We start from the raw sequence: 25,374 nt of genomic DNA on the forward strand, positions 1-25,374 counted from the left end.
TAATATATTGTAGCAAAATTAATCAGAAGTCCATTGAACTCCTTAAAGACTAACATATATTTCAATAGAAGGTTTCATGAGTCACAGATGGAAGTGCTCAATTTTGCCTACATTGTCCTTGGCGTGTAAGTTTTACAGAAAGGAAACGTTTCTTTTAAAACCTTTTAAATATTATGAACAAAATCAGAGAGCATTGATTGTGTCAGGATCTTTATGCTCAGACTAGAGCATACCCTGTGGCTGAGACTCTATAGCGCTAGTGGATTCCCTGGGTTATTTGATTGGGTGCTAGGTAAGATGATGAGGCCTATAGTGATGCCTCTGTGGTAGCTTTAAGTAACATAGTTGTTATGTTTCTCAATAAAACTCCAGGAGGATTACAAAAGCTTAAAAACAGTCCAGTCAGCCAGCAGAGCTCTCTAATAAATACAACAGTGCAACAGAGCTAGGATTACAGAACTGAAAGTAATGCAAGCAGAAAACTGCCTAAGGCAGCAAAGCTGTCAAAGGACATAAACAAAAACAAAGACCTGTTTAAGGTTTGACATAGTGCAGTGCAGGAAGATTTACAACAGTATATGTCATTGCATTGCAGCAGAAAGGGGTGAGACATACAATAAACAGTATAGTAATTTATAAGAATGCCCTCCTGAAATTTCTGGTTTGTGCATTAGGTGAAAAAATAGAAGTTAAAACCTCAGTCCATTTTATAATGTGGGAGCCATCACAGAGAATGTGCATGAGTAGACAGTTACTAAGTTTACCTGCTTGCAGGGTGGCAACTTCAAAAGGCTTTCCCAGATCATAGTCTGAAAGATTAACTACTACACTAACCTGGCTTTTGGGCAGTGGTTGTCATTGAACAGTAGCAAGCAGCCAGTCCTAGGTGAGTCATGCTGTATGTTATCAGTCACCTGACGATTGCTGTTAGGTCTGACCTTGATGAGTTTCCCCCCAAATGCCAGATTAGTCCTTGAAAGGGTCCTGTCTTCTGCCCCCTCCCCTTGCCTTTTACTGACAGTAACCAGGGTTTGAAGGCTTGCTGGCAGTACTGTGTAATTGTTTCACAATCGCTACTGAGGACATTCATGTCTTTAAGCTACAGGTATGACTTCTGTTGGGGAGGTGTTATATTTTTTTTACAAACCTGGAGAGTTTTTTAGGTTTATAGAAAGATCTATTTCCACTGTTCATAGCTCCAGTCTCTAAATTTAAGTGTACATATTGGGTCACGTTGAGCATCCTATGTTCTCATAGCAACCCATGACATCCCTCTACTGATAGGTACATTCATGGATGTAACAAACTTCGGGAACTCTCCAAGGTTTCAGAAAAATCTTACATTAAAAAATGTAACCCCCCCCCCCCAATACAACTGGGAAATACTTTAAGAAATAATTCCTTGGCAGAGGAGAATGCTAGGTTCTGCTCCTGGCCCAGTGGTGGCTAAAGTCAATGGCTGCTGCAGACATGGTGGTAGAGGATCCTGGAAACCACTACAGGCTTAGCTTCAGGAGAGGATTCCAGCAGCCATGGCATTACTGGGTAGTATGGCAGCAGACACCAGACGTTGCAGCAGCTCCAGGACTGACAAGTCAGGAAGCTGCACCTGAGCACCACAGCAGCAGGCACCATCAGCCGCTGCAGCACCAGTATTGATGGATGAGGACTTCAGCAGCTACTCCAGACTCCAGCTGCAGGTTTTAGTATTGAGAAACCCCTGAAACATTTTTTCAGGCTTTGAGAACCCCCAGACGTGGTACAGTCATGCAGAATATAGTTGGGAAGTATAGCTGTGTATAGCCCACTCATGGCCCCTCCCCTTCTCACCCGCCCCCCCCCCCCTCAGGCCTATCACTGGCCATTTTGGTGGTGGGGAGGGGTGGCAGATCAACATGACCATATATGGTCATGTTACCCAATATATGTTTAACAAATGTAATATAGATATGCAATATAATTAACTCCCACCCACTCAGGAAACTGCTCAGGGCCATCAAGAAACCCCAGGGATTCATGAAGCCCATGTTGAGAAAGCCTGGGTTAGATATACTGATGTTGGTCCAAACCTATAAAGTACTATGAAATAAATGATGTTTCTTCAGTCTTCATTAACATTTTGTAACTTCATTTAAATGAATATTAAAAAAAGCTTTCAGGGTGCTAGTAATGCCCAGAGGTAATGTAAGATGTTGGGAAGATGAATCACCTACTCCATATTTTGTTAACTGCCACAAATGCATAGTACACATCTGTTTATTTGAAAGTCTGAAAAAATTATCCACCTGCTGTATACATTTAGGTCAAACACTAAAAATTGTATGATTTTGTTTTAAGAATTGTGAATTAATGGCATGCTTGTGGAATTAAGCACAAATAGTCCTTGAGACAACTGTAAACAAGTTCATAATTTCTATATATCCCACACTGGATTCAACCCTTTCATATGTGTGGCTTGCATTGGGGAAGAGCTTGTTGATTGCTGCTGAATACAGCATCCTGCTAAGAGAGTGTCTTATTACAGGATTTTTGAGCCTGCAAACAAGAAGTACCAAGCTTTTCTGCAATTTCTTCTTCCCTTTCTCTGTAGATTTAAGTTTAAATGTAAACCTGTAAGCGATATATTTTACCCCTGTCCTAGAAACTTAACTTACTATGTTAATACTGGAAGAAACTGATGAAGAAACATGCTTTTTAAAAAAGCCCCTTATTCCTTCAGCAACATGATGAACTGTACAAGCCCTGATTGAAAATTCTAATCACAGCCTTGCAGTCCTTCAGATTGCAACCACTGACAGTTGATTCACTCCTTTTCATGCCGGCTGCCTTGTTCTGCTTATGGTGTCTCTTATGCATGAATCAATCATTAGTACACAAAGCATGATGGATTAGTTGGGGTAACTCTTTCTTCAGAACCTGGGAAATGCTTCTTCTTTTTTCAGAACTGCAGAGGCTGTGTGTGACATTGTCATGAATGAGAGAAGAAAGTAATACAGTATTGGATGTGCCTGCTTGCTGCCACTATTTAAAGGCAGAAAGAAGGGGAGGGAGAGAGAAAATTATGCATTGTAGACAATGTGAGTATATAACCTGTTCTTCCCTTAGTACCGACCAGTGCAGAAAATCATTGATCACAAATAGTGCACAAACTACTTCTAGCAAATGCATTAAGAAGGTAATGTTCTTTATGAAATCCAAACAGCAAACAATTTTCGAAAACTACATGTGATATATTGAAGTTTCTGACTTTCAGAACATTCTTAAGGACCAAAGGATAAAGGCTAATTGGTTTTGATCTTGGTGTAGATTTGCTTTCATCCTATGTCCTTCCTTTGACTTTGGAAGATTAGAACCACTGTACTACATTCACAGGTAGATATTTATTTGCAGGGTTTGTGGCATGTCATGTCTTGGTGACAAAAGCAGATGAATTTTGGCTGAGATGGAAGATCAATAGGAACAATTTTCATATGTTGAATCAAAACAAAGTAAAAATATGTCATGTTCAAAGATGTTGCATCATAGAGTCATGTAATAAATGGATTTGTGCCACCGTGTTGCCAGGGTTATGAAATCACATCTTTTAAAGTTTAGTATGATTAATTTTTAAGACAGTCATAAAATATAGAAAGAAGGCATTAGTAGAAACTTTAAAGAAAGGGATATGATGAGCCCTATACAGCTGTGAAAAACCAGAAACATTTTAATACTATAGAATGAAATCAAGGAAATGGGTATCCCAGTGGGGGCTTGTAGTAATGAAGAGCCATGCCCATATTAACTTATAGTAGGAGTTCTATCACTTATTTCTTTTTTTTTTAACTGGTCATGTCTCTGAACCAAGTTAGTAGTATCTGTACAGATAATTAATTATTAGAATCAGTCAGTTTTCAGTAAATTACAGATAGTTGGAATGGGAATTTTTTTTTTTTAGACTTTATTTTTGCAAAATCGTGGCACAGAGTGGTAAGGCAGCAGAAATGCTAGCTGAAGCTGTCTGCCCATGAGGTTGGCAGTTTGATCCCAGCAGCCGGCTCAAGGTCGACTCGGCCTTCCATCCTTCCGAGGTCGGTAAAATGAGTACCCAGCTTGCTGGGGGGTAAACGGTAATGACTGGGGCAAACTACCCCGTATTGAGTCTGCCATGAAAACGCTAGAGGGCGTCACCCCAAGGGTCAGACATGACCTGGTGCTTGCACAGGGAATACTTTTACCTTTACCTTGACCTTTACTTTTGCAATATCAGAAGACATGTAGAGAAGAAGCTGCTTCTAAATATATCTGGTGGTTATTGTAATAAGATTGGTCAGAGAAACTCATCACTTTTCTGTGGGATTTAAGTATTATAGCCCATAACGTTGAATTATAAGGGAACACATCACTTCCATTGTTAGATTTTTAAAAAGCAAAAATAGTTACTGTAGTCACATCATCAGGCTTTCTCAACCAGGGTTTCCTGGTTTTAAAAAAACTTATAGGGTGATATGACTCCCCCCACCCTGAATGGCTAATGATGGGCCTGGAGGGGGTGAGGAGGAAAGGACCCCTGGCCCAACAAATCCTTGCTGGCCATGACTCATTGCATGTGGTAGTGACTGGAGTCCAGAGAAGTTAGTACTCTGATTTTAACTTAACTGCAGAGTGGGGCAATGGAGCAGCATAGGCCTGGCATAGCGGAGTAGACCACTGGACCATTTCTGGCATGTGTGTGTGTGGGGGGGGGGGGAGTGGAAAAGCATAGGCCTGCTCTGGCTCTATTTCTGGCATTGGGGTGGGGTGAAGGGTGATATAGTGTCATAAGCCTGCTCTGGACCTGTTTCTGCCTTTGGGGTGGGGGTGATGGAGCAGCATAGGCCTGCCCTGGCCTTATTACTTCAGGCTCCCACTGCAGGCTACCCCTGGTGAAGAAGAGCAAATTGGTAGCCAGTCCAAAGTGCAGGCATGGTTCTGTACATAAATCATCTGAAAACATTTCTGTGCTGTACATGTGTGTGTCCTGTTGATTTCATATCCAGTGAAAGTGTCTGGGTGATGTTGCTTCTGGTGACGTGACTTCCGGGGACATAGCAGGAAGGTGTGACCTCCTGACATCACTAGGGAGTTTCTTAAAGCTTGAAGAATGTTTCAGGGGTTTTTCAGTGGTAGAAAGGTTGAGAAAGGCTGCACTATTAGCACTTACAGCTCTTGAGCTAAAATAGTATTTTGGATGATGGATTTTGAGAACATTTTTTTTCTGAGCCAAAGTTAAAGAAGAAATCATACATCCTATCTTGAAAATGCTCAATCCATAAATATTACTTGGTTAAGAAGAAGAGCTGATTTTTTATACCCTACTTTTCACTACCCGAAAGAGCCCCAAAGCAGTTTACAGACACCTTTCCCTTCTCCCTGCAACAAACATTCAGTCAGTCAGTCAGTCAGTCAACCGCCTCTCACTGTGACATCTCAGGTTGGTATGTGAGGTAGGTGGGACTGAGAGAGCTCCAAAATAACTGATCTGTGAGAATAGCTCTAAGATAACTTTGACTAGTCCAAGGTTCCTCAGCTGGCTGCATGTGGAGTGGGGAATCAAAGCCGGTTATCCAGATTAGAGTCCACTACATGAATAGCTTTGATGGGACTATATTTAGAGAAGCATTGTAATTACTGTGGATGCATTTTATACCTTCTAAAATTGCTTCATACATTTTAATAAAAAATTATGCAAGTTTTCATAGTGCTGATTCATATGATAGCTTTTGATTTGTGTGGCTTAGTGAAACTGCCAGGTGATTCTTGCACAATAATATAATTATCCTTTTTAAGACATTTGCATTCTTTAAAAATTGTATAAGCATAAAACCTAGCTCAGATTTTTGTCAATTAATCTCCCCCATAGAGGGGGGGGGGAAATAACTACATGTTACTCCCAGTGCATTTGTCAGTTGTAAAAAGTGACTCAGAGATGAATTTGGGTCTTGATGCTGGGGAAATTAACTCTGCCCTCCTGCACTGTTTGATTAGTAATAGTTATTTCTTATGTAGGAAAGAATTGGTATTGTACTTGGCTTTTTGATTGGGATGAAAGTATTGGAACAGGGTTTCTATTAGCAGGATGGTATGGGAATACCTGGAGACTTTGGGGGTAGAGCTGGGAGTGGGTGGGATTTGAGGTGGAGAGGGACTCCAATGGAGTATAATGCTATGGAGCCTACCCTCCAAAGCAGCCATTTTCTCAAGGGGAACTGATCTCTTTAGTCTTAAGATGACTGGTAAAATTGAGGGATCCCCAGGTCCTACAGAGCCAGTTTGGTGTAGTGGTTAGGAGTGCAGACTTCTAATCTGGCATGCCAGTTTCGATTCTGCGCTCCCCCACATGCAACCAGCTGGGTGACCTTGGGCTCACCATGGCACTGATAAAACTGTTCTGACCGAGCAGTGATATCAGGGCTCTCTCAGCCTCACCCCACCCCACAGGGTGTCTGTTGTGGGGAGAGGAAAGGGAAGGCGACTGTAAGCCGCTTTGAGCCTCCTTCGGGTAGGAAAAAGCGGCATATAAGAACCAACTCTTCTTCTTCTTCTTCTTCTACATGTGGAATGGCATTTCCTTATGGACCTTATGGGTTAATCCTCTCCCCAGTGACATAGACCCAGTACAAATCCCCACACTCTGATTGCTTTTTAATTTTAAAAAAATGTAACAGATTCAGTTACAGACATCCTGTACAATGTGTAACTTGAAACTGAGGGTCAACTAAGATTTAGCATGCCCTTTCATCCTGAGGAGACTGTATCAGTAAGGAAGAATCACTTTCCCTTATCATTGTGATCTCCCATATACAGAGTTGTTTTTGACTTGAAGGAATCTTAAGCAAGTCTGATAGCTGGAATAAACAATCTGTGCAGAAGAGGCATCAGTGTGATCCTCTTTACATGGATTTTGTGTCAGAGTGCATCTCTGTTAACGTTGAAATGTATAAACAAAATTGTCAAAGTAAGTTTAAAATTAGGCAGCTAATTTATACATAAATCTTAAAAACAAAACAAAATATAATTCTTCCTGTAGAACTCAGAAATCTGTGCTATTGTAATGTATGGAAAAAGCAAAACAGAATGCAGGAGAATATTTTCAAAGATTTAATTCATTTAAGGGATTCTGTGGAACAAAACCCCCAACACTATTGGCAGTAATAAAGGTAAAGGTAAAGGTATCCCCTGTGCAAGCACCGAGTCATGTCTGACCCTTGGGGTGACGCCCTCTAGCGTTTTCATGGCAGACTCAATACGGGGTGGTTTGCCAGTGCCTTCCCCAGTCATGACCGTTTACCCCCCAGCAAGCTGGGTACTCATTTTACCGACCTCGGAAGGATGGAAGGCTGAGTCAACCTTGAGCCGGCTGCTGGGATTGAACTCCCAGCCTTATGGGCAAAGCTTTCAGACGACTGCCTTACCACTCTGCGCCACAAGAGGCTCTTATTGGCAGTAATATAAACCATTAAAAACAGTTAAAATAAGTATATAATTTTGCTCTTTGAAAGTCACTGCTTTTGCATATGTATGCCATAATTAATTTAATATACAAATCTGAAATTTATAATCTCATTAAAGTACTCTGAACTAGGAATATCTGGCAGTAGTGTATACTTAACTTCAGTACCTCGGAGTATACTTAACTTCAGTACCTTGGAGTACCTTTTTTTAATTTGATGTTACTTGTGGAGATAGAGAAAATGAGTAAAATGGTGTTATTGTTATAAAGTATATCTCTTCAAGGCCCCCAGTTAATTCAAAAGGCAAAGTGGCTTCCATATTATTTGCTTTTTCAGAGCTTTCCATTTCTTTGCTTCTTTTAAGAGTAAGAGATATTTCTGCCTCTCCGTTTCCCTCCTTTTCCAGTTCAACGTGTGGCCTGAGTTTAATTTGATTTAAGTGGACATTGGCACATTACAAATGGAAATGATATTGCTAACACACTGAGGCTTTGAATAAATCTAAGGTTAGGGATTGTAAATGGTGACCTTAGGTGAAAAGTTTTGGATCTCATCACAAATTGCTTGACTATTATTTTCATCGAAATCTATAATTCTAAAGTTTACCCCAAGTTCAGCCATTTGGTTAATTTTACAACAAGTTTTTCATAATAAATGGCAAGATTTCCAATATTGATAATCTGGGATGGAAGACCATAGATCTCCATAATTTAAGCAGTGAAATACATACATGCTTTTTAACATGGTATCAATTCTACAAGTATATGGCAAAGTAGATGCTGATATGATTTATCTAATTAAATGATATGATTTATCTAATTAAATAGAATTGATCAGTATAGTTGTGTAAGATTGTAGCCATATATTCCATATCATTCAAGCCTTGTACCTTTCCTCTGAGGTTTATAGTGCTACCCTGTGCAGCATTACTACTGTTTAATTTCAGTAACCTTAGCCTGCAATACTAGGCATGAGGTTGCAATGTTAAACAGCTAACCTTAAACTTTTGAAGGCTTTCCAAGTTTTCATGTAATTATAAGAATATTGTTTTCTTATTTTCTATTCTTAGAATTTTAAAAATTTACACAAGACCTAATTCCATAATTTTAAGTATAGCAATTTGCAAGGTAATTCCCCCCTCCCGCCCATTGCTATTATTGCTCAGGAACTTGGTGCTAACTAGAAATTTGAAGCTATCTGTGATGCATCTTAAGATAATGATGAGCAATTCTGATTAGAGTTTATGACGCTATTGGACATGGATCATCAAGGGAAGAGATATAGTTAATATTTGTGGTTTGATTGTTGTAGTGCATATAATTCATTTTCCATAATGACCTAACTGAATATAAGATTGCACCGTGCATTCCCAATGAAAGCAGTACTTTGACATTGCATTATATAATGTAGATGAAAATGGTAAATAGAGTATAAAGATTAGAACACCATTCTTATGGCGTCTGCTAAATAACATGATTAATTAGCTAGCTCTTACATTTTTGAACCTGCTTACTGCATGCATAATAAGTGCACATTGATCTAAACATCTATATAGAGTTTAGATTGTTGCTCAAGACCACATGTGGTGAGTGACATCAGGATGCTTGATAAAGGATAGGTCTGTGAGCCCATATGCACCTCAATAGTACTTCCCATCAACTGGAGGGCAGCAGTCTCAACAGTGGCAGGTTTGCCCCTAAGCTTGTGGTGAAGAAGTTTTGTCATTTCAACTTCATCACTTATTCATAACTACAGACCATAAGAATGATGTTCCAACCACTATTCTGTTTATTGTTTATCCAAGGCTATAGAAGACAAACATGCTAACATGCTCTTTGATTAATATTTTGTATTCCCCAAGCTGTATTTGTATACTCATAATATATCCTCTACTCCAGTGGTCCCCAACTTTTTTATCACCAGGGACCAGTCAATGCTTGACAATTTTACTGAGGCCGGGGGGGGGGGGGTAGTCTTTTGCCAAGGAATGGCGCCGCCTGAGCCCCTGCTCTGCTTGCTTTCCTGCCGGCGCCCCTGACTTCCTGCTGTCCACTGGGGGCGCTGCCAGCAGCAGCTGCGCCGTACCACGGCAAGGGAGAGCCCCAGCCATGGCGGCCGCTGAAGAACACCAAAGGTGAGCTGGCAGCAGAGTGGCAGGGCAGCCGCCGAGGCAGCAGCCGGAGAGGAGGACGAGGAGGAGCCGCAGCCCAGTACCAACTGATCCACGGATCCTTGCCAGAAGGGCGAGAACAAAGTTCAAACATATTTTCCAGTTATGCTGCAGATTATGGCTGGAGGTCACATAATGTAGCACAAGTTTTCTGAAGCTAAGTAGGGTTATAAGTGAACAGTGGTGGGATAGGAACCCTGTAATACCACCTTGGGTACCATGATTAAGGTGGCCAGATTTTAACATTGGTAAAGCGGGACACCATTGACCGGGGGGTTCTTGATTAAAAATTTGGTCTATATGGAGCAACAAAAATTTTCAAAGAACGTATAGAATGCAAAAATAGTTTTGTAATATATATTTTTTAATTTCAACATATGTACAATTTGCCAGGTGTCCCCAGATGTCCCTCCAAAAGTGGGACAATCTGGTCACCTTAACCATGATAGAAGAAAGACAAGAAATAAGTGTAGTAATAAACAGACTTGAAAGCACTGCCTTCACTTAGAATTAGTTTTGTTTGCCCTCTGTGAACTGATCTCATAGCTGAATCTTGTTTTGTAAAGTCCTCTCTTCATTTATCCTGATTAGGCTATACTGATTTATACTGACTAGACTCTGGGTACAACTACCCTTGGGGTATATCCCAGGGACGTGTCACTGTTTTTTTAATTCAAGGTAGACTGTTTTAAAAGTCTGGGAGGACCTGATTCTGGATGGGACAACCATGGCATAGGTTGGAGGAGCTTCTGCCTCTCCTTCCATGCCATTTTCCTAATCCAATATGGTGCTGGGTGTGTTTTATTTGCTGATGCACATAGTGTCACATGGGGTTTGAAAAACAGTGCATGGTGGAGAACAGAAGCTACTCCTCTTCCCCTGCTGTGGTGGGCCGTATTAGAATCGTGTCCTGCAGCAAATCTAGTTGTTCTCTTCCAGAAAATTTGCTGCATGATTGTGGGCCAGTAACACTCTCAATGTACCTCAGAGGGTTGCGGTAAGGATAAAACAGAAGAGCAAAGAACTGTATACATTGTTCTGACCCTGGAGAAACTGCAAGATAAAAACATGCTAAATAAAGCAATCAAATCTAAACACTCCATTTCAAATAATAGTAATTCAGATTCTGAGTATGAGATATGTGCAAGACATAATTTAATGTGCTGTGACTAAAAGAATATGGCGTGAACCTAGAAGTTCCTTATTCGAATTCTACCACAGCCACATTATTTTCATGGCCTTAGGCAAGCCACCTTCACGCCCCTTAATATTCTGTCAGAAGGATACACTATTGACCTACTTATAGAATGTTTGTAAAGATTACTGAGGGAATATATCTGAAGTACATTGAACTCTTGCTGAAGTACTGAATAAATGCTAAGTACAGTAATTATAGTTTACGCAACACACAAAAAGCCAGACCTAAGGCATTTTCACATATGAGGCTTAAACTGAAATTTTAGATTTGTAATATGAAGTTGTTTGCTGGTTACAATGTCTATTAAACTTTTCTATATTCTGTCCTGTATTAATCCCAGCAACATGTAGCAATGTAGGATTACTACATTTTGAATAAACATAGCATTTTATGCATGATACACTTTATAAATCACCTTCCTGTATTATTCTTTTTTTCTTTTTGAGGGAGGGAGGTACTGCCAAGTTACAACTGATTTATAGCAACTCTGTAGCATTTTCAAGACGAGATATTCGATGGTAGTTCGCCATTGCTTGTCTCTATATTAAGGTGACCAGATTGTCCCACTTTTGGAAGGACATCTGGGGGCACCTGGCAAATTGTACTTATGTTGACATTTAAAAATATATATATTACAATACTATTTTTGCATTCTATGCATTCTATGCAACTTTTTGTTGCTCCATGTAGACCAATTTTTTAATCAAGAACACCCCCCCCCCCCCCGGTCAATGGTGTCCCGCTTTACCAATGTTAAAATCTGGTCACCTTATTCTATATAGTGATTCTGGTATTTCTTGGTGGTTTGCCATCCAAATATGAACCAGGGCTGACCTTGCTTAGCTTCAAAGATCTGACAAGGACACGACAGCCTGGGCTATCCAAGTCTGTTATAGTATAGGCTTATTACTTTTATAGAGAGGAACTCTCCTGAGCAATCTGTTTTATATAATTTGTAGATTGACAAATGAACAGGAGTCTTCCTGACCTCTTCAAGTAGGCTGTTCCACAAGGTGATACAAAAGAGAAATCCTGTATATATGTGTGTGTGTGTGTGGGGGGGGGGTGTTTTATTTTGTGAAGATGGTATTAAAGCCTTAAAAGTTTCCTAAGTGAAGATGCAGTGTATTCATTTCTCTGTAGAAAATGTGCTGTCAGAGCTGACATATCCTGTTTCTATTTGTATGCCTGCCAGCATTAACCATAGAATTGGTGGCAAGAATAAGCCTTAAATAATGGCCAGCAACACACCCCTCCATTTAAAATTTTGCAACTGGAGGTGAGCATGAACCTGAAAAATGGAGGTTTGAGGATGTTTGTGGGGTGGGTGTTTCACGAGCCTCAAAACCCAAACTTACGCAAACACTATTGTGTTCAAGGACCATCTCGGTTTGTTGGGTTCGTTATGTGGCAGGCTGTCTCCTAGAGATGCAAATTCACTGGAACCCCTTGAATGCATCCCCTCATCGAAGACATTTTTTTTGTATGTAGGCCACCCCTTTCCTCTTTGCCTCTGGGAGGTGGTCACCCACCCAGCTCCCCATGTCCTTTCATTAGAGGGAGGTGGTCATCCACACACCTCACCACATCACACCTTAGAGGCTTCTGGGTGGGTACACTGGGAGATAGGCTTAACGGACTTATAGGTGGGTTTGTTGGGAGACAGACAGGCTTCATAGGTTTCTGTGTAGGTGTACTTGAAGAGAGATGGGCTTAGTAGGTTTATGGGTAGTATGCTGGGAGATAGACAGGCATAATGAAGTCCAGGGTAGGTGTGCTGGGAGACAGAGTGGTGTGATAGACTTCTGAACAGGTGTGCTGGGAGAAATTGCATTTCAGCATTTTCCCTTTCTATTTTGTTCTTGAAGTTCCATTGTAATAAAAAGGATAGTTTAAGGTCCTCTATTGAGTGTCTTGGAAGGTTAAAGTGTTCTTTATCAGTCTTGTTGTACCTGATGTCAGGAAAAAAAAAAAAACAGACTGCAGTGAGGGTTCATGCAACACCAGGAAAAAAATATGCTGAAATTGAAAACAGCCTTGTCGGAGACAGGAACTTTCTCCCCTTGGAAAATCAGCCAGACACTACCAGACAAAGACCTCCAGCTGAAAAGATGGTTAGCTCAGAAGACCTCCTTTCTCCCCACTCCACAAGACTCACTATTTATCTAGCAGATCTCTTTCCTTCTTTCCTTTGTTCTTTTATGTCTCCTGCATGCCCTCCACTCTGCACCAGAACAAAGAATGAAATGCAATCTCATGTGATCACTGGAAGTATATTTGACTTGCTGCTCCTATAGGCAAGAATGGGAGGGATCCTATTGGTTGCTGTGGAGGCCTATAAAATAAAGAGGGGTATGATTGAAGTTTCCATGGCCACAGGAGAACACCCCAACCCATCTTCCTGGAATATATATTATATATGTGTGGGAGTTTCACTTAAGCCAGCATTCTTTGGAGCTAAAAAGCTTAACCCCTCCAAAACCACTGAGCTTAACCCCTCCAAAACCACTGAGCTTAACCCCTCCAAAACCACTGAGCCTGCAAAAGAAATGCCCCATATGGGCTTGTGTACTCATGTGAGGGTGTGGCTGCATGAACACCAGATTGTGAATGCCAAACTGGTTGATTTTTGTGTTGTTTCCAGCCTCGTGGTGAAGTCCATGCTCATCTCCATTAGCAATATCCAGCCTGATGAAGAGTTGTGGAGTGCTGGGAAGCTTGCACACTGTTTTGTTTCATTTTGGTTAGTTGTTAATAACAGGTGTGTGGATTATGGTTTGCTTTTAGATTTTGGACCTACGTAGGTGCAAACTGTTTTTTAAGCATCTTCCCACCCTCCCCGTGCAAAAGTAGCTCTTTTCGAGAGCTATCCACCTGTCCAAGAGATTCAACTGTTGACAGTGTGTGGTGTTTAATTATTGCCATTTACACAATACAGTATGGAAATGCTTCATGGGATACTTTTTGGGATTTATTTTTGGCAGTTTGTGATGAAGTCATCAAACTTTCTCAGCAGCATGAACTTGAATCTAACCTGGAGATGGTTTTTCTATCACAGTGATGAGAGAAAGGAAGAGATTAAGGGGGGAATGACAAAATTGCAGCAACTCCTGTTTTTATAACATCTAGATCCACACAGTGATTTCTTTGATGCCAGAAAAGGGGGGGGGGGGCTAGGTTGCTTGCAAGTGACAAAGTGAAAGGGCTGGTTTGAAAACACGCAGCATGTTTCTTAATGCGGGCAATGTTAAGATTTGCCTTCTAGAGCTTCAGTCTCAGTTGGAACACAGTTTGTATTGTGGATCTTCTGAAACAGCTCAAGTAAATGGCCTAAAACAGCCTTTGGGCTCTTCCATTGTAGAATGTCGTTGGGGAGGGAAAAAAAAGAATCCACTGCCAGTTTAAATTTGCGGTCTGTGAATCAAACTGTGAAAGCCAATTTAAAAACTTTCACACTTGGCTTGAATGAGGACTGTCAGTGCTTTGATATTGTTAAATTTTTACAATTAGCTCCAAAGAATGCTGGCTTAAGTGAAACTCATCAGGCTCAAAGTACAAGAGCTTAATGATTGCTCTGATAAACTAACACAAAGGTTAAGTGCGTTCATGTTTATGGGCATTTCAAAGATGTGAATAGTCTAGCACTGTATAAAGCTGACCTTTAAACCCAAACCAACTTGCTTTCCAAATGGTTCTTTAGGGAACTTGCTTTTGGAAATGGTGAATAAGGGGAAAAGTTACTGGGATACATGTTGATTATATCAGTGGTCCCCAACCGTGGCCCGGCGCGGGCCGCGAAGGCCTTGGCGCCGGGCCGCGGCTACTTCTTCCCTCCCCCCCGAAGCGGCCGATTAGCTCACAGCCCGGCGAGCTTCTCGCTTCGGGAGGGGAGGGGAGGGAAGAGAAGCTTGCCGAGCCGCAAGCTAATCGGCTGATTTGCTCGCGGCCCAGAGAGGCCAGGAGGGGAAGCCGCAGCCGCCGGCATAGTGGCAGCGCAAACGCGCGTGCACGGACTGCCACGCACGTGCGTTTGCGCCCCTGCCGGGCGCAAATGCACGTGCACGGCAGTCTGCGCACGCGTGTTTGCATTGGGGCTGCCGCGCGTGCGCGGGCCCCTGGGCCGCCCTCTTCCCCCACTACACTGCAGCGGTCCGCAGCAAGCGGGAGCTTGTGGACCGCTGGATTATATGATTTAGAAAGCAGACGTCTGTAGTCTTTCTCCTGCTCGGGCATCCTTGTTCTTTAGGTTTTTTTTCTGATACTAATATTATTCCCCATCAGTGTGAAAAGAAGGTGGGGGTGGGGGTGGGGGTGGACCAGATTGCTGAGTGTTAGGATTTTAGCCACAGTTTTCTCTTGTGTGCTTGGCTATTGGTTTCTCCAGCAATGAGCTGGCCAGTACTCTGGGAGAGGCTACTCTTGATGTACAGGTCACACATGGTTCCCAGCAGGAAGAATTTCCGGCAGCTCTAAACAGGGAGGGCACCATGGTCCTGCTCAGTATGATGCAAGCAGAGGCTGAGTACCAAGGATGAGCATTGCAGAGCAACACACAGGATCTGGTATTCTACACAGCTCTAGAGTGATCATCTGTCTCATGAGATGAGGGACCCGCTGCCCACATCTGCTCTTCCCTTGGCACCTTGGTGCCTATCCCACTAAACTTCTCCAATAGAGATGCTTAGCATTCCTTCCTAACACAAAAGCTGGAGAATAGGACCAGAGGGAGCAGTCAAATGGCTTTGCTCTTGCTCCCCTCATTCAGCTAATTCTTAATCTTTATACAAACTGGAGTTCAGTGTTTGGAAGACTAAAAGGTCTGTTTAAGCTCTATTTTAAACCATCTGCCTTCAGATGTTTTGCAGCTAGTATCAGCTTAATGACTTCTTAAAAAAAAATTAAAAGTAAATGCCGTACTTCAAGTTCTTAAAAAAAAACATAACAAAATACCTGGCTAATTTTTTTTGATATGCCTAACCACAGCCTACTGATTTTTTGAGAACATGGAAAGTAAAGCTGACATTTACTTTGAGTTTTTAAAAAATGCTTAAACCCTTGCCTAAGATTTATTAAAACTTAACTAGAGATTTCTTTAAGAACAGTGCATTTTTTGAAAGCCATCAGAAATACCCCAAAACCATTCCCTGCAAAATATCTTTTAAAAACTATAGAACAAGTGTAAAACCAGGAGAATACCAAAGATAAACTTTTAAGAAAAGTAACAATTTGTATATTCCCCCCAGCACAAATCCTTTAAAAATTGAAATGTAGAGCAGTCAAAAATTATAAAACAAGTCAAGGTAACTCGACAAAACACCCCTTTTAAACACAGCATGAAACGAACCAAACTGTTCTTCAGAAAGAACCAGAAAGAAAACAAAGGTTCCCACAACTACAATTTCCTGGCAACAAAATACCCCCCCCCCAAAAAAAACCTTGAAATAATATTTTTAAACAAAGGGCTTGTCCCTGGCCCGGAATAAGCAGATCTTTTCATGCAAACAGCAGTAGGCAGAATAATTAATCCAGAACACAGCAGACTACTCAAAAAAATCTCACCCAGAAATGGAGTTCAAACTCCAGTGAGGCCTGCCTTTCATCGGGTGATCATGGAGCCATGAATGTATGATCCCACTGTCTGAGTTTCTGTTGCCCAGGAAACCTGTAAAATAGAAGAAAACTTGTGAAAAACAGAGCCATAAAATGCTAACTGCTGGCACTCCTGAATATTCCTGGAAATATTAGTGAGCTGGAATCCTTAAAACCATCCTGACTACATGAATATTTCAGAAAAAATAGAAATAAGGTCTATATAAATGTGTGTGTAAGAGAGGGTATCATCCCTAATATGGCATAGTGTTAAATGTAGGGATGCTGTGGACTTCATTACAACTATACGTGATAGGAGAACATACATTCAACAATCAGAACCACCTGTGAGCTAAATATCTTGTCTGTCTGCCGTCTGCCTTGGTTATTTGTCAAACAGTTTTTCAGCTGTGCAGCAATTGCATTGATGACATTTTATTTCTTTATGATGATTGTGGAGTTTTGTTTTATTACCTAGTTGATATTTTGTAATTGTGCAATAGATTTTACTTGTGTTCTATGCTATATTTGTTGGCAGTGTGACAGACAGCACTTTGGAAACCAAATTCTAAGAGCTGAAACATAGATCCAGACCAAGCACTCTGACTGGCCACCAATACATGTGAGGGAAATTTTATTAGAGTCGCACTGCTGATGTAAAGGTTTGCTGAGATATGAGTTTTAGTTGAGATTCTGACAGAAGCCTGTGTTGAAAGATCTATGGTTAGGAAAAATCTACATGGTTAGGAGAACTGGGATTGATATTTGGCAGAGTGGTTTGGGTAGTATTGTGGGACTCCCAACCTCAAGCCAAAAGAAAGGAGGGAAATTTTCTAGGGAGAGAAGAAGGATCCTTGCCCAGTTATAGAGTGCAAATTAGTTGAAAGGATTTCCGTAGACATGTGTGTTGGATTTTAAAATAATCTTAAGGGCAATTTTGAAAAGCATAATTTTGAAAAGGGTTTAGTACAGTGGGTTCTTACATCTTCTCAAAAAGTTCCAAGGCTGATCTGAAGCCGAATCTTTGTCAGTGATAGGATGGGACAGTCAATATTATTATTTTGTAACAGAAAAACTATGCTACTTGGGCTGCTCAGTTAGTGAGGGGACAACAATTTATTTTTGCAGGGAAAATATTTACTTCAGAGTGGGGAAATATGAATGGGATCATAGCCCTCCAAGGCAATTTCATGACAACTGTGTAAAAACAGGATGAGATTATTTAGTGCAGCTGTCCTCAACCCCTGGTCTGGTGACTGGTGCCAGTCCGTAGATCAGTTGGTACCGGGCCGCAGCTCCTCCTCATCCTCCTCCCCGGCTGCTGCCTCGGGGACTGCCCTGCCACTCTGCCGCCAGCTCACTTTTGGTGTTCTCTGGCAGCCGCCATGGCTGGGGCTTCCCCTCGGCATGGAATTGCACAGCTGCTGTTGGCAGCGCCCCCCAGTGGGTGGCGGGAAGTCAGGGGCGCCGGTGGGAAAGCAAGCGGAGCAGGGGCTCAGGCGGCGGCAGTGATGTCCCTTGGCAAAAAACTACCCCCCCTGTGCCTTAATAAAATTGTCAAGCGTTGACTGGTCCCCAGTGATAAAAAGGTTGGGGACCTCTGATTTAGTGGTTTGATCTACCAGGACTTATCTATTTATTAATTAAATTTATTATTGGATTTATAAACTGCCCATATTGGGATGGTTCACAACATTCAATAGTACAGTAGTACAACATTCAATAAGGCAACAATTTTAAAAATCATTAAAACATTTACAATTATTTAAAAATAATTAAACAGGCAACTATTGGTGATGTCTCCATTGTTGGTCTTCTTAGTAGGAAGCAAATGGGGAGAGCACATCTGAATTGCAGCGGGGGAGGCTCTTCATATTGATATATTCAATTGTCCAAATAGGCCTCAACCATAAGCCTAGTGGAAGTGTTCTGTCTTACAGGCCCTATGGAACTGTGCTAGTTTCGTTAGGGCCCTGATGTTCTCAGGGAGCTCATTCCACCAGGCAGGGACAAAGGCTAGTCGGAGTTATCTGGGGCCAGAGACAATCAGGTAATTTACAGTCACAGAATATAGCGCCCTCTGGGGAACATATTCAGACAGTGGTCCCTCAGATACCTGGGCCCATACCATATATGGCCTTAAAGGTAAGAACCAAAACCTTGAAACTAACCCAGAACTCCATTGATAACCCATGTAATTGCTGCGATACTGGTCTTATACGTACACCATATAAGACAGCGGTCCGCAAGCTTCCGCTTGCTGCGGACCGCTGCGGCGTAGTGGGGGGAGAGGGCGGCCCGGGGGCCCACGCATATGGGGCAGCCCCGGCAGGGGCGCAAACGCATGTGCGCGGCAGTCCGCACATGCGCGCATGCGCGTTTGTGCCGCCGTCATGCCGACGGCCGCGGCTTCCCCTCCCGGCCCCTCCGGGCCGCAAGCAAATTGGCCGCTAAAGCTTCTCTTCCCTCCCCTCCCGAAACGAGAAGCTTGCCGGGCCGCAAGCTAATCGGCCGCTTTGGCAGCTGATTTGCTCGCGGCCTGGCGAGCTTCTCACTTCGGGGGGGGGGAGGGAAGAAGGAGCCGTGGCCCGGCCGCGGGTTGGGTACCACTGATATAAGACATCCGGGGGTCTCTTGCTTGATTCTTGCTTGCGGTCGCCTTTAAGTAGGCTCTGTATACTTTGTCAATCCGGATCGCTTCCTCTAGTCGCACAGAGATATCTCCTGATATCTTCCTGTGTGCTTTCGCCTTTGAATAGACTCTGTTTATTTTGTTGATCCAAATCACTTCCTGCTCTAAATAGACTTCCAGGTTTTCGGTGTTTCCTTCCTTATATCTGTTTTCCCAAGTTCTTCCAAAGTGCTTTTGATTTTTACGTCCCTAGCTCTCTCCCCCTCCTGTTGATTAACTTCCAGACATTGAATTCTCGTTTGATGTATTGTTGGCTGAGTTGTGTTTTCATCAGCTGTTTTTTTCAAACCGTCGGTTCTGTCTAAGAGCTCTTTCTTAGTCTTTTGGATTTCCTTTTCCACCTTGTTGACTGCTTTCAGTATCTCTGAGTTCCCTTCGCATAACAAATGGAAAAGCTGTGCCTTAGTTAATTTTTCCATAGTTCTAGGCAGTCACAGATTATAAACAGAAAGTCTTGTGAGGTCTCGTGGGAGCTTGGGCGATCCAAAATTATCAGTTTGTTGATCTCCTTATCAAGTTAGCATCCCCCACTGAACTCTCTCCAACAAATCTTTAAAGTCTCTCTTTTCTTTAAGCTCTCTCTTTGTTTGATTAACGAGTGTATTTAGCTGGGTGCCTCCCGTTCAACGAAAGGATTCACTTGTAAATTGGTTGAGGAGGGGGAGGAGAGCTTGTGGGGGGGGGGGAAAGAAGAATCAGAAAACTTACAGTCTTTACTGTTGCAGACTCTGGCTCCTGTCAGTCTGGTAAAAGATGATCTGGGAAGAATGCAGGGTCAGCTGGTCATTTCATGGCTCAAGAGCCCGGCACAAACCAGGCTAGTACGGCGCCATCTTCAGTCCGTCATTCATCCAGGGGTTTCTTGATGGCCCTGGAAAAGTTTCCTGTATGGGTTGAAGTTAATTCATTTTAAATATATTGGGTGATATGACCATATATGGCCACTTGATCTCCCCTCTCTCTATGGCCAAGGATGGGACTGGAAGGTGTTGGAAGGAGGGAGGCCCCAGATGGGCATGTACACAGCTGTGTTTCCCAGCCATATTTTGCACGATGGTGCCACTTCTGGGGTTTCTCAAAAGCACTCTAAGATATTGCACAATAAAGGTAGGGTCACTCCGAATCAGTCCTTCTTGCTGCAGAAGGAAAAATTTAAATCACCCAAAGTCAGAACGGAAATCGCATTCGGTGTAGACAGCAGGGACTGAATCGACCTGGGATTGGAATAAAAGCTCCGTGTAGTTTACACCCTGGGCTTCCCTGCTCTGTGTGATCTCGGATAATAGAGGGGAAAAGGCTCCTGTAGAGCCCAGCGGCCCAGCTGGCAAGCTCTCCCACCCACCTCTGCAGTGGCCCTTCCATCCTCCTGCTCTTCTATGGCCCATTCTAAAAGCAGGCTTTGCAACTAGTCAGTTAATATTCCAGGAGCTTATTTAGCTTTGGACAGTATTAATACAGTCTGAGCTCCCCAAATCCCAAGCATCATTCTGAGTAGAAATATCATTTGGTGTTTGTTGTATTTAGATCCCAACACATGGCAGAAAGGGGCAGAAACAGAGGACCCACTGCAATATTGCTTTTTGCTGGGAATTAGTTATCTGAAGAAAGGTATATTCCCGTTTCATGGTGTGTTGGGCTTTGCTACTGATATTGAAGTTCAAGCACATTTTTATTCTCATTAATGAGACTGTGAATTAGGGGCAGGACACAAAAAAGTATCTAAGTTTTGTGTGAGTTTTACAACTAGCATAAATTATGTATTAATTAAGCCCATTTAATGATCTAGCCTCTTTTCAAAAGATGAAATAAGATGTAGGACTTTCCTCCAGGCTTATATTTGCATTGCATATACTTATTTTGCATAATATATTCAACTTCTGATGGGCATAAGGAGGGAGCAGGGAGTTGTGATGGGCACTAAATCTCTTCTCTGACTAGAGATCTTGTTCATCCATCCTTCTGGCATCTGAGATTTCACCACACTCTGAAGCATATCTCTGCTGCCAAAAGTAGTAGTTAATGTTGATTAGAAAGTATTGGTTAAAAAGAGTTGGTTAAAAATGTTGGTTAAAATAAAATGTATTAAAATTCTTGTGCCATTGAATCTTGCAGCTAACATCAGAGTCTGCAACACAGCTCTAAACATGGGTAATAGACAGTCTTTGAGGTATTTTCTTTTCAGCCATTCTACAGAAGATTTGGATCATGAGGGGGGATTTAACAGGGTTATGGCTTTCTTTGATGCCTAATTGTTGTCTCTGGCCAGATGATCAGACAGCTACTGAAGCTCGAGACTGTTCAGGAGGACCCATATCCAAATTCTGACCTGCTACCACACTGGGCAAAAAAACGCTGCTGTTTGCAATTTTGCTCTTATAGTGATGGAGCCTCTTGTGGCGCAGAGTGGTAAGGCAGCGACATGCTGTCTGAAGCTGTCTGTCCATGAGGTTGGGAGTTCGATCCCAGCAGCCGGCTCAAGGTTGACTCAGCCTTGCATTCTTCCGAGGTCAGTAGAATGAGTACCCAGCTGGGGGGTAAATGGTAATGACTGGGGAAGGCACTGGCAAACCACCCCGTATTGAGTCTGCCATGAAAACGCTAGAGGGCGTCACCCCAAGGGTCAAACATGACCTGGTGCTTGCACAGGGGATACCTTTACCTTTAGTGGTGGAGAGATTAGCTTAGTGATGGTTTAGCTACTAGAGGCATTTTGTCCAAGGCTTCCAAAACCTGGTGCTGTCCCAGGTTGTCTTTTTTTCCTCCCAGATTGATGGGAGCCCACTTACTGGGAGGACTGATATAGAAATTGAGTAAATAAAACTGATACTGTGTTTTGCTCTGCTTAGCTGGATATCTTCCTTTGGCTCCACTTTTGTACCAGGTCACATGTTTGTATGACCCCATGGCTTCCTTTTCCAGTTTCTTGGGAGAGTCTTTACTCTCTTTGTCAAACCTTTTATTTGTCTTCAAAGTACTCTCCAAACATTTATGTGAGTGTGTTTATATATTTAAGTTTTCCCCAGACATGTGGACATTCTAATTACACCTAATAGGATATGAATTTCAAAATTTTGCTTTGCACATGCTACTAAATTAGAAATATGAACATTTAATACATGTTGATGGGGAATTAAAGCTGGAAAATCTCCATTATGAAGCTTTAAAAATATAAAATAATGCAATGTATATAGCATCATGATCATGATCTCTTATACATTAAATAAAAGTAATACTATATATTTTAAGAGTCTGTTATTGATAGAACTACATTGTACATGCTTCATCCTGGTATCTGATTTCCTTTGTACAATGCTTTGGCAATTCACAAGCAACTATATTTACTACATTTTTATAATACTGATTCAGAAACATAGAGATGTGTTTCACAAAATGAGACATTGAAGATTATCTTGGAATTAATGAATGTGATTCATATTAGCTTTCTTCTGTTCTAAACATAATGAAAAGCAGAGCAGCTGATGATTCCCTGCAAAAGCTTTAGGAAAGGGTAATCAGACCAGGGATAATTAGTTACTATTTAATTATGCAAAAAACAGTAGGCATATCTGGATAAGCTAAATGAGGGTTCAACAGAAGAAGGCTAATGATAAAAAATGAAGAACACAACTACAAGAAGTTACAATCTGCAGTAACAAAGATTCATTTCCACTGTATTCAGACAGTTTGCCTGTTTTATGAGCTTGTCAGAGTGGTAAACTTTAGATCTCTGTTTCAGACTTTTCTATCCAAATTCAAATATCCTTAACATTTGAGCATTCAGATTAGTTTCAGTCCAAGTTCTGTCACAGAAAAAAAAAGCTTCTACTGGTTGTGTACTAAACTATTTTGAGTTAATTTCTTAGATATTAAGAGAAACTTACAATTCGATAGGTGAAAAGCACCTCTGCAGTCTAGAAAGAAAGACCAGTGCTGGAACATTCTACTCTTGACAGACAAATGCCCCCCTAAGAGGGGTTTGCTGTCTCCTTCTGCTGGGATCCATCTGAGTGTAGTGGTTCATGCATCTCCTAGCTAGAGAATTTGGCATTAGGAACCACACAACTAGGTAGCTGGTCACTGGACTTGATGGCAGTCATGTCAGCACTTTTTCTTAGAGAGAGGGAGGGGCCCGAGACAAAGGAGCCCAAGAGGCGGAATGTGGTCCACATACCTGCGAGATTTAGACTGTTACTTCTTTTGTTTTAGAGACTAGGGGCAAAGCCCGTTGTCTCCAAGAATACAACGGGCGCTAGAGCTTGGCAGTTGGAAGAGGAAGGGGAGGAGTTGTCCAGTCTGTAAGGGCATGGGGTTGTCATGTGTGTTGTGTGGGAGGTTGTGGTGGCATGGTGGCAAATGAGGCCATGGGTGTGGAGATATGGGTGTCAAGAACCTGTGGTGTGGAATGTTCGTTGATTGTGGGAGAGGACTGACCTTTGGGAATTGTGGCATAGTGGTTACAGATGAGCTTTCCAGAGCCATGTCTTCAGATATGTGAAGGGAAAATCAGACTGGAGACTCTTCTTAGGGGAAGATTACATGGCAACCAATTCCCCCTAGTTCTGCGTCATTTCCCTTCTTGCGTGAATTAGGCCACATTCACCAAAATGCCCCTCTGCCCTAATACACATAGGATAGTCACAGTACACAGGTGTTCACCCTGTTCCTTCTGTCTCCCATATTTTCACTGTTGGTAAAATGTTATGTGCCCACATGCTTCTTTCATGGTTGCTCCTTAGAAGAACAGATTTTTGTACCCTATTGATTACTACCCGAAGGAGTCTCAAAGCGGTTTACAAACACCTTTTCCATTTGTCTCTCCACAATAGTCAACCTGTGAGGTATGTAGGGTTGTGAGAGATCTGAGAGAACTGGGAATGGGCCGCAGTGACCCAGCAGGCCTCAGGTGTCTCAAAGCATTTTCCAGTTGTCTTCCCCTTCTCTCCCCATAGCAGACTCCCCATGAGGGAGGTGGGGTAGCGAGCCTCACAGGGAAGCTGGCAACCCTAAGAGGAAGACTGTCTATGCACAGCAGTCTTGACCTTAGTAAGGTTTTTAATACTGTTTTTTTAATTTGACAGGCCAAGGTTATTTGCCAGTTACTATTTCAGTTACAATGTGTCTCCAGACATTTACTTGTTCTCTATTTAGTTTCAGGCTGTAAATATTTATTTAGATCTTCCTGCACTTTCCAGACTCACAGGACTGATGCTGGTCTGCCTGTCTGCGCCCCAGAATACAAACAGTTGCTGATAAGGGCTGGCCATAACCCATAGGCCAGGAGGGACACTCCTGCACCACTCCCTACCAACTGCAGGCAAAAATGGCTCATTTGAAGGCTGGACTCTGAGGCATTGTACGATTCTGAAGTCCCACCTCCAAACCTCCAGGAATATTTCCAACCCAGGGGTAGCCAACCTACAGGCCTGGAGAGCTCCTGAAATTACAGCTCACCTGCAGAGTATAAAGATCAGCTCCCCAGGCAGAAAGGGCTACTTTGGACAGGGTTGTGGTAGAGAAGAAACATTTAAGGCTTCCCACACAGGTTGTTGTTGAATTGAAAGACTTGAGGCCTACTGCACAGGGTTGTTGTGCAGATGAAACAGGAGACAAAAGAGCCAGCTTCCTCTGCAGAATAACGCTGTGCAGTGGCCTCAAATCTGCAGAGAGTTGCAAAGAAGAAAGACACATGGCTTGGCTGTGTCTAACCCCCGGCCAGAGCAGTATTTTAAGTGAGAAGGGGCTTTTCTGTGGCCTCCCTGTCAGCCAACTGTTTGGCAGAAGGGGAAAGTTCCCCCCCCCTCAAAAGGAAGGCCCTCAGTCTCCCCTGTGTTGCTCTTGGAAAGGCCTCCTTCCCTCAGTCAGGGCCTGTCAGAGGCTCCTTCGCAGCAGGCCTGAAGGGGGGGAGGGGGGGAGCACTCTGCAGCCTCCTGCCAGCTCTGTCAGTGTTCTGAGGCAATTTGCAGTTGGACATGACAGTTAGGACAGCCTTGGGGCGAAAAGGGCTGGTGCAGCCTGTCCAAGCCTCTGTTCTCATCCCAATTGGCAGCCCTGCTGACCTCCTCTCCCTTTGGTGGTCAGGAGCAGACTGGCAGCCAGACTGGGCTGGGTGAATGGAATTTTGGTCTGTCCTGGTGAGGGGCCAATAGGAAGGCACTTTGCGCGCCTCCCCATTGGCTGCTTGGCCCTGGATGGACACTCAGAGGGCCCTCTGAGTTTTTATCCTGGACAGGGCCCGCCCTAACTCCTCCCCAGGTGG

The 25,374-nt window shown here is 42.6% G+C and overlaps 1 protein-coding gene across 20 annotated transcripts in view; it reads left to right on the forward strand.

Moving 5' to 3' along the window:
- Positions 1–25,374, forward strand: part of DAB1 (DAB adaptor protein 1) — an 825,935-nt gene that overhangs the window by 551,087 nt on the left and 249,474 nt on the right. Inside the window, exon 1 of one of the 20 annotated variants that reach the window (XM_077333578.1) lies at positions 2,897–3,077. The exons of the other annotated variants lie outside the window; for them this stretch is intronic. The gene's annotated coding sequence lies outside the window, so the exon portion shown is untranslated. Of the gene's footprint in view, positions 1–2,896; positions 3,078–25,374 lie in introns of those variants that run through there. 20 annotated transcript variants of the gene reach the window in all.

Source organism: Paroedura picta, chromosome 4 (genome assembly GCF_049243985.1).
Source record: "Paroedura picta isolate Pp20150507F chromosome 4, Ppicta_v3.0, whole genome shotgun sequence".
Taxonomy (NCBI): Eukaryota; Metazoa; Chordata; class Lepidosauria; order Squamata; family Gekkonidae; genus Paroedura; species Paroedura picta.